The sequence below is a fragment of the Xenopus laevis genome, chromosome 3S, assembly GCF_017654675.1.
Source record: "Xenopus laevis strain J_2021 chromosome 3S, Xenopus_laevis_v10.1, whole genome shotgun sequence".
Classification (NCBI taxonomy): domain Eukaryota; kingdom Metazoa; phylum Chordata; class Amphibia; order Anura; family Pipidae; genus Xenopus; species Xenopus laevis.
The window spans coordinates 103,081,001-103,091,683 of record NC_054376.1 but is presented as its reverse complement, the minus strand read 5'-3'; positions in this window follow the sequence as shown (position 1 = coordinate 103,091,683).

Sequence of the window (10,683 nt, the reverse complement as noted above, 5' to 3'; positions counted from 1 at the left end):
TGTACAGGTACATGTTCTATTATCTGCAATGTTTGCATGACCATGCCTTAAAGAAAGCTAACACAATCTTCAATCGCAAAAATTGGAATTGCGTATGGATTTATGCAGCTTAGTCATATGTACAAGGCACGGACTAATTATTACACAGAAAACAAAATGAAACTACTGAAAATGTTTTTTTATATAATAGGTAGGGATGCACCGAATCCACAATTTTGGATTCGGCCGAACCCCCGAATCCTTCGTGAAAAATTCGGCCGAATACCGAACTGAATCCGAATCCTAATTTGCATATGCAGGGGTGGGAAGGGGAAAATATCTTTTACTTCCTTGTTTTGTGACAAAAAGTCACTCAATTTCCCTCCCCGTCCCTAATTTGCATATTCAAGGATTCAGCCGAATCCGAATCCTGGTGAAAAAGGCTGAATCCTGGCCGAATCCTGAACCGATAATAGCGCCTGCACTCTATGGTTTCTCGTAAAGTGGCCTTCTAATGTGGGTTTCTTTTTATGATTTGCATTAAGGATGCACCAAATCCACTATTTTGGACCCCCGAATCCTTTGTGAAAGATTCGGCCGAATAATGAACCAAATCCGAATCCTAATTTGCATATGCAAATTAGGGGTGGGAAGGGGAAAACATCTTTTACTTCCTTTACTTCCTTTACTTCCCTTCCAAAAATGCACTCAATTTCCCTCCCCGTCCCTAATTTGCATATTCAAATTAGGATTCAGATTCGGTTCGGCCTGGCAGAAAGATTCAGCCGAATCCGAATCCTGGTGAAAATAACGAAAAATTCGCGAAACGGCGCCCATTTTTTTACGCCGGCGTCCGTTTTTTCGAAAAATAAATTGACACCGGCGAATTTTTGCCGCGAATTTTCGCAAATTTATTCGCTGGTGGCGAATTGCGTAAATTCGCCGCGAATTCGCGCCTGGTCGAATAAATTCGCCCATCACTAGGAAATAGCTCAGTTGGGACACAGCAATTGGGCTGCTGCAAGTCTTCCATGCAATTCCATAAAGATGCCATCAAATATAAACCTGTTTTACCTTCAATATGCTCTGTCATTTTGGGATGTTTGCACTGCTTTTCATTTGATAATCCGATAAAAAAGAATAAGGAACAGCGGAATTCCTCTGTATTGGTTACCCAAAAATAGAGAACCATGTCCAAGCTCATATGCCAGATTTGCATGACTTCCAAGCCAGTCTGATTAATACCTGTCTGAATCCCCTAGAGCAGGGATCCCCAACCTTTCAAACCCATGAGCAACATTCAGAAGTAAAATGAGTTGGGGAGCAACACTAGCATGAAGAATGTTCTTGAGGTGCCAAATAAGTGCTGTGATTGGCCATTTAGTAGCCCCTATGTGGATTGTCAACCTACATTGAGGCTCTGTTTGGCATTACACCTAGTTTTTATACCACCAAAACTTGCCTCCAAGCCTGGAATTCAAAAATAAACTCCTGCTTTGAGTCCACTGCGAGCAACATCCAAGGGGTTGGAGAGCAACATGTTGCTCACGAGCTACTGGTTGGGGATCACTGCCCTAGAGCTTCCCCGAAAGCTGTCTCCATAGGCAGGTGCCTATACAGGAAACATGGCCATGGTAGTGACGTACAGTAACTGCTGGAGTGCAATCGCACCGGGCCCCCCACCCCCTTGGGGCCCACCAGAGATGTATGTTTTCCCTGGTCTTTAAATTTGATGATGTTACCCTAGGGCTTCATAACCTTACAGAACTCGGTGACTTTGTCATAAATAGGGGGTATATTATTCTTTATATAATACAGAAGGGTCATGAATATCCTGTAAAATATATCCTTATAATGCACAAAAGCCATGAATATCTTGTAAATTATATCCTTATAAACGGTGAGTTCTGATGTCATCAGTTATAAACGGTGAGTTCTGATGTCATTTCTGTCACATGGCTCACTGAAATTTGTGTATTATAATAAATAAAGTACCCCCAGTTGCAAAAATATGAGGCTATTAGAAGTTACCTCGGAGTTCCAGGACCTGTATAGCTTATATGGTCATGAAACTCCTCGGTAACTTATAATATCCTTATAATTTACAAGAGGAGGTACTTTATTCACTATATAAATGGTGCTTGTTGATGTCATTGGTTCTACTCGGTACTTAGTGATGTAATCTGTGTCATGTGACTGAAATTTGTGTATTATCATTATTATAAAAATAATTTATGCCCTGTTGTAATATATAAATATAAGTAAAAAGTCACTTAAAAGTTTATTAACCAGTACAAAAATACTCAGCCTTCAACCTTGTGCTGTTATATGGTCATGGAACTCCTCTGCGACTTTTTGTATCCTTACAGGACTGATAAAGAAACATATTTCTCCATCGATATGAATATAAAAAAAAAATAGCAGTTTTTTTAGTGTTAAGAAAATCTGGTTTGTAATTTTAGTTCAGTTAGCCAATGTAAAGTTTAAGCTGGGCCTTATAGAAACCCCATGCAATAGACTTGTCCTGTATAATTTCTCCAGTGCTGCAGTCTGTATTTGCTTTGTATATACTGACCCCTTGTGAGCACAGCTGCTCAGTACACTTTACAACAGGTTTCTTTAGGCACCGTCAGGACCAGTTTGTACTGTAAAATAACTAGCGACCGAGCTTTGACATAGGACTTTGCAAGTCTAATTCAGCTACAGTCACCAATAATTTATGAATCAAATGGAGATGTAAACATTAAAAAAAAGTAATGTTAGGTGCACATGTTAGCAATTAGAATCAATGTTGGGACACCCCCTCCCATACAGAACGCATATTAGGAAAACCATCTCCTGTATGCGATCTCCTATGCTAGAGGAATGCAACGTCACCTGCTTTTCCACTCACCCCCTCCTCAAAGCAGAAGTAACACCTCGCTCCTCCCTTCTCAGCTGTCAGGTCCTGCTCCTCACTCCTCCCTCCTCAGCCATCTGACCTGGGTCCTCGCTCCTCACTACTCAGCCATCCGTGTGGCATTCCTCTTGCTTAGGACAGCGCATGCAGGACAACAATTTCCCTGACAATGTCCTAAAATGCATTCCGTACTCCCACAGTGAATTTGGCTTTTGTTGCAATTAGAGTCAGCAGAATAAAACACAGGTTTTCTAGCCCAGAACAACAGCTTTATATATTGTTAATGTTTAGTAACAGCATAAAGGATGTCAGATTTGCATAGCCCCAGTATCTCAATATGATCATTCAATCCAGGTAAATGGGTAATGAAACCAATCAGAGCAGGAGTACTGCTTTTATTGACAACACGACATGTTTCGAGCTTAAAAGCTCTTTATCAAGTGAGAAAAATGTATTTGTGGTACAAAAATAAATACAAGTACAAACCCCACCCCTTAAGTCACATTGGATAACAAGCCACTGCTGGGAGGGATTTGCAGCCTAGCCAGCCAATAAAATTCAAGTCCAAGTTTTCCACAACAATTCAAAGTCCTTGTAATAGTGTATTAGAATCCATCCAGTTAAAGGAACAGTAACACCAAAAAATGCAAGTGTTTTAAAGTAATGAAAATATCATCTACTGTTGCCATGCACTGGTAAAACTGATCTGTTTGCTTCAGAAACACTATTATAGTTCATATAAACAAGCTGCTGTGGAGCAATGGCGGAAATTGAAAAACGGCTATATGTCACAGGTTAACAAATGGATAACAGATAACACCATTAGACAGAAAGAGTTTATCTGCTATCTGCTGTGTAACCTGAGCCTTTTCTCCTTTGAATGGCTGCCGCCATTGCTACACAGCAGCTTATTTATATAAACAATAGTAGTGTTTCTTAAGCAAACACAGTGTTTTACCAGTGCAGGGCAACACTGCATTATATTTTTATTACTTTAAAACACTTTTATTTTTTGACGTTACTGTTCCTTTAAACTCCATTGTGCGCTGTGAAAGTCCTTTCCCTTTAAAACCAAGTGGTTAAAATGTTACAAAAAAATAGACAAACTACACATGAACCTCAGCACTAACAAAAAGGTCTGCTCAAGAGATAGTTACTCGAAACATTGTTTCTACTCTCTTTCCCTAGAGAGATACATTAATTCTAGCTTAATTGCGACATATAATTCAGGCTACCTATTTAGTAAATTGTAACATTATATATTGCTATCAAAGCTTCTTACCATACTGTAAGTTTCAAATTCATATTCAGGTAGCGCTATCTGTCAAAGAAAGAAAATAATTTCATACATCGTTCTACAGGAAACAGGCTATACTCCATTTGTCATTGAGACCTAATGGATCCAGCGCACACAATTTCTTTATCCACAATGCCTCCCTTTGCAAAAGTAGTTTCTTGGTATTTCCCCCCCCCCCTCCGTGGTCTCTGGATTACCTCCAACACCAGCCACTTCAATTGTGACATATTATGTCTATTCTGGTTAAAGTGTCGAGACACTGGGGTATCTGTGTATGTGTTTGCTTTAAAGTTTGTAATATTCCCTCTATGTTCTTTTATCCTTTCTTTAATTGGTCTATATGTTTGCCCAACGTAGACTTTTCCACATGGGCATTTCAACATGTACACTATGCTTTCTGTGTTACACGTCGCAAAGTGTTTTAGATTGATATTGAAACCTTTAGTTGGATGTTGTACTACTCCCCCTTTAATAATCGAATGGCAGCACATGCAATTTAAACAAGGGAAAGTCCCTCTATTTGGGGTGCTCTTAAAAATCCTATCCTTTCTTTTTACCTCCTTTGATTCTGCGGGGCACAAAATATCTTTTAGAGTAGACCCTCTTTTATAGCTGAATCTATCAACTAGGGTCACTGCTGCATTCCAATACCCTTCCTCGCTTGATGCTATCCTCTTTGTTCTTTGGTTCATATGTAGTTTGTCTATTTTTTGTAACATTTTAACCACTTGGTTTTAAAGGGAAATGACTTTCACAGTGCACAATGGAGTTTAACTGGATGGATTCTAATACACTATTACAAGGACTTTGAATTGTCGTGGAAAACTTGGACTTGAATTTTATTGGCTGGCTAGGCTGGAAATCCCTCCCAGCAGTGGCTTGTTATCCAATGTGACTTAAGGGGTGGGGTTTGTACTTGTATTTATTTTTGTACCACAAATACATTTTTCACACTTGATAAAGAGCTTTTAAGCTCGAAACATGTCGTGTTGTCAATAAAAGCAGCTTGCAGCAGTACTCCTGCGCTGATTGGTTTCATTACCCATTTATCTGGATTGAATGATTAATGGATGGAAACCATGGTTTTGGAGTTTAGAATAATACAAGAAGGGTAAATATACCAGTTTATTTGACTTTGGTATCTCAATATGATCGATACAATCATAACAATGCGTCTTTGCAGGGACTGCATGTGTACATACTTTGGAAAGATAATTTTGATAAAAAGTTAAAGACGTCTGCTTGAATAGAATTTCAAGCTATTTTTTGTGTGCTTCGACTAGGGAATAGTTCAAATTCGATTAAAATTTGAATAAAATTCAAAAATTCGAATATCGAAATTTATCATGTACTGTCTCTTTAAAAATTCGACCTAGACCATTCACTATCTAAAAACTGCCAAATTGCTGTTTTAGCCTATGGGGGACTTCCTAGAACCTATTATTTGGAGTCAATTGGTGGAAAGTTTTTTTTTATTCCTTCGATTCGTATAATTCGAATTTGGCCGAATACAGACCTATTCGATCGAAAACGGACCTATTCGACCAAAATTTAGGTTGGGTATGGAGGTCCCCTTTAGGCTAAAACAGCAATTTGGCAGGTTTTAGCTGGCAAATGGTCGACGTAGACATTTTTAAAGAGACAGTACATGATAAATTTCGATATTCTAATTTTTTTTTAATTTTCGAATTTGGACTATTCCCTAGTCGAAGTACATTCAAAAAATCACCTCAACCTTTGATAAATCTTTGGGTCGGAACCATTAGATCGAATATTAGCCATTCCAATTAAAAAAAATTCACATTAATTCGAAATTCGACCTTTGATAAATGGGCCTCCCCAAGTAGTGTATAAAGTGTATAGTGTCCCACAGCAATTTATTTTTTGAGCACCATGGGGTTGGTAACCTGCATTTTAAAGATATAATGAAATTGTGCATCACAGTTGGGATTATTTTTATTGCCCGGGGCACAAATGCTATAGTAGTAAGGGATACAGGAATGCACTTAAGAAGCACTTGTGCCTTGGGGAGTGCCACTCTCCTCAAACTGTATTCTAGGGGTGAGTGGCAGGTTCCTTTAAAGTGTTTTAAAGGTAAGACAATATAATATACTGCTGCTCTGCACTTGCAAAACTGGTGTGTTTACTTCAGAAACACAACTATCGTTTACATAAACAAGCTGTTGTGTAGCCATGGGGGCAGCCATGATAACAGATACGTTCTGAAGAATCCCATTGTATACTACAGAGCTTATCTGTTATGTATCCTGTGCATTTTCTCCCTTTTCAGCTTTGAATGGCTGCCCCCATGGCGACACAACAGCCAATGCGTAAAAATGAACACAATTGTGCTTGCACTTTGTCACAGATCAGGCACAATTGTGTAAAATATTTTCAAAGTCAGTTTGCTTTCTAATATTACACTGTAATAAAATATATTTAAGGGGTAAGTTAACTTTTAGTATGATGTAGAGAGTGATATTCTGAGACAATTTGCAAGTGTTTTTAATTTTTTTTACTATTTGTGGGATTTGAGTATTTAGCTTTTTATTCAGCAGCTCTCCAATTTGCAATGTCAGCAATCTGGTTGCTAAGGTCCAAATTACCCTAGCAACCATTCATTGATTTGAGCAAGAGACTGGTATATAAATAGGAGATGGTCTGAGTAGAAAGATGAGTAATAGTGATGGGCGAATTTGCGGCGAATTTGCGCGATTCGCCGCCAGCGAATAAATTCGCGAAACGCCCGTGAAAATTCGCGGAAAAAATTCGGCGGCGTCAATTTTTTTTTTCGAAAAACGGACGCCGGCGTCAAAAACGGGCACCGGCGTCAAAAACGGGACGCCGGCGCCGTTTCACGAATTTTTCGGCGAAGCGAAACAGCGCAAATTCGCCCATCACTAATGAGTAATACAAAATACCAATAACTATACATTTGTAGTCTTACAGAGAACGTGTTTGTAGACGGGAGTTAGTGACCCTCATTTGAAAGCTGAAAAGAGTCAGAAGAGGAAGGCACATAATTAAAAAATTAATTAATTTTATTGTTTAATGTTCCTGTCTCGTGTCTCAGTCTGTTTGCTACATTTATTAGATAATTAGTTGATACATTTCTCAGCATCTATCTGTGGAATATTAGCAACTATTGTATCAATTCTAACGGCTGCCTTTAATGAAACTCAGGGATTCAGCAGAAAAAAGCTTTTTTTTACAAAAGCAAAATGAAATACAGGTATAAGATCTATAATCCGGAAACACATTATCTAGAAAGCTCTCAAATACAGTAATACCAATTCCTATGGAAGCCAGCTTAGGCAAACAATTCACTTTTTTGTCACTGATTTTACTTATACTCTGTAATAATAAAACAGTAGCTTGTACTTGATGGTACCTAAGCTGTATGAATCCATATTGGTGGCAAAACATTCCTATTGGGTTTTTTATTCCCATTTTAAATTAAATTAGGGGTAGATCCTTTATCCAGAAAAATAAGAGATGACTTTCTAAAATCAGATCCAGAAAAACTTATCTCATGGTTTTTCTCATGAAAACCCAATTGAAGGCTATGGAGAAATCTGGAACTGAATTAGTCGAAAAGTTCTTCTCCTCAAATAGATCCAAGCTAGTGATGAGCAAATTTTTCACCAGGCATGGATAGCGGCAAAATTCCGCATGTGGCCATCTGGGAATTTTTTCACGTAACTGCGAAAAAATTTTGCAGTGACAAAAATATTGGCAAGACAAAAAAAGTCACCATAATTAAAAACAAAAATCTGACTTTAATGCATATGGAGTGAGAAAAAAAGTCCTGCATGTAAAATATTGTTGTGTGTCCAAAAAAAAAATTGTCACATATTGACTTCAATGCGCTTCACGCATTTTTTTTTTTTTAGCAGTTTTAGGCAAGTTTTCGGCAAAACAAAACAGGACAGATTTTCTCATCACTAATCCTATCCAACAGTATGTATATTATCTAACAGAGGAAATTAACTTGCGCAAAAGCCCTTTAATACTTTGCTAAGGGCAGAGACACACTCTCAGATTCAGGAACATTAGTTGCCCAGCGGCAATTCTCCTCTTCTACGGGGTGACTAATCTCTGCCTCACGAGGAAACTTCAGACGACTTTAGAAAACTAAGCGCTCCAAGTGCCATCTCGCCGGTGATTTAGATTCAAGCCAGCGGGAGGCTGTTCGGGGAGATTAGTCACCCCAAAGAAAAGGCGATTTATCGCTTGGTGACTAAATCTCCCTGAAATGTTAGGAGCACATTTACTATTGGTCGAATATCGAGGGTTAATTAACCCTCGATATTCGGCCGTCGAAGTAAAATCCTTCGACTTCGAATATCGAAGTTGAAGGATTTACCACAATTCGTTCATTCGAACGATTCGAAGGATTTTAATCCATCGATCGAATGATTTTCCTTCAATCCCAAATTGCCTAGAAAGCCTATGGGGACCTTCCCCGTAGGCTAACATTGCTGCTCGGAAGGTTTTAGGTGGCGAAGTAGGTGGTCGAAGTTTCTTTTAAAGAGACAGTACTTCAACTATCGAATGGTCGAATAGTCGAATGATTTTTAGTTCGAATTGTTCGATTCGAAGTCGAAGTCGTAGTCGAAGGTCGAAGTAGCCAATTTGATGGTTGAAGTAGCCAAAAAAAACTTCGAAATTCAAAGTATTTATTATTGTAATCCTTCACTCGAACTTAGTAAATGTGCCCCTTAGTGTGTGCCATTACCCTAAAAGATTAAAGGTAGCCATAGACGTGCAGATTAACCTTCATATCGGACGAACGATTGTTCGGCGCAATCTCCCGACCTACCACTAACCATTCAGATCAAATAAAGTAGTAAACAAACAGATCAGCCGATGTTCTGCCCCTGACAGCAATCGTATGATAGTTATGTCCGACAAAAGCTGGTGACAGTCTCACACTAATATCGTCAATAACTGCAGAGATATTATCGGTAGCCGACACAAATTTTCTAACCTGTCCGATCAACTGAACGACCGATCGCCATCTCACAAACAATTTCGGGGCACGCTACACAAGGCCCGAAAATCGTACGAAACGGAGATTCGTACGATCAAATCTTTGCGTCTATAGCCAGCTTAATTCACTGAACAGGACAGATTGGTCTTTAAGTATATTTCACTTCTGTGTGACTTTTGTCCTTTATTTGGCAAGACCCCCAAAGATAATTGCTGGTCAGATTTTTAAATGTAGGACTTGTGAGCATATAAACCATAGAACGTTAAACAAAGAATTCTCCAAACTGAAGATAGATGATTTTTTTTAAATTTGTATTTGTGCAGTAACAATCGAAACAAATGGAGTGACATGGTGGGACATGGTGGGCTGTCTGAGCTAATAGTAATGAATGAAACCTTCACCTGGAAATCTCCTTAAGGGTTACCAATGTGAGCAAATGTAATGTTTATACAATTTCTGATGAAATGTATGATGTTTATTACAAACGTGTAATTGTGGAGTTTACCCTGTAATTGTGGACAGTAATGCTTGGAAGTAAGTTCAGTGGTAAACACTTCCCTGTTATTAAAGGAAATGCTGACAAGTCTCATTATAAAGGAATAAACAACCAGCAACACTGCATTTGGCTTACTGGGGGATGGGGGTTACTCCACCAGTAACAGGTGGATTTCAGAAAGAAATGTAATTATAAACTGGCAAAGCAATCTGGTTAATTTAAAGTGAGAATTTAAAACGTTTAAATGATAGCAAATTGTCATTTTCTTTCCTACATAACAAAAAAAAGTCAGTATGTAAAGTTATTCCTCTTGCAAGACTTTCATAGGCTTGTTTAAAGGTATTAATATCTCTGCTCGCAGAATCGGCCTTACGGTAAAGAGGCATTGTTTTGTATTTTATTTTTATAAACTTACTTCACCTCTCCCAAAGCCCTTGTTTAATTACAGCCTAGTGCTTAGGAGACATTGGGGGAGTTTACTATGAATCTGGGCTGTAAACAAGGAAAACAGTGTGCAAAATAAAATAAAATAGCGGATAGTGCCAGCGTCTTTCTAATCGTAAATGATGCCTATTGTCTAACAACAACCACACCCTCCATGAGTACTAAAAACACTATAACGCAAAGGCAAATATATATATATATATATATATATATATATATATATATATATATATATATATATATATATATTTGGTTATAACCATATCTAGCAGTGGCATAAATAAATGTTACTGGGCCCCCAGCAAATTCAATTTAGGGTCCCAAGACATAAGTAAGTTGACCTTTTCTACCCAAATATATTTAAACTGAACATTATTATTAAGAGCGTTACTGACCTCCCTCCTGGGTTCCCTGGGTCTGCTCCTCTGTAGTTATGTCCCTAATATCAAGCGTATGTTTTCCTCAACTGTCTTGTTGTGGGTCTTTAGGTATAAACTGTCATTCAGTTATGGAACCTGTTATCCAGAATGCTTGGGATCTGGGTATTTCCAGGTAAAGGATCTTTCCACAAATTG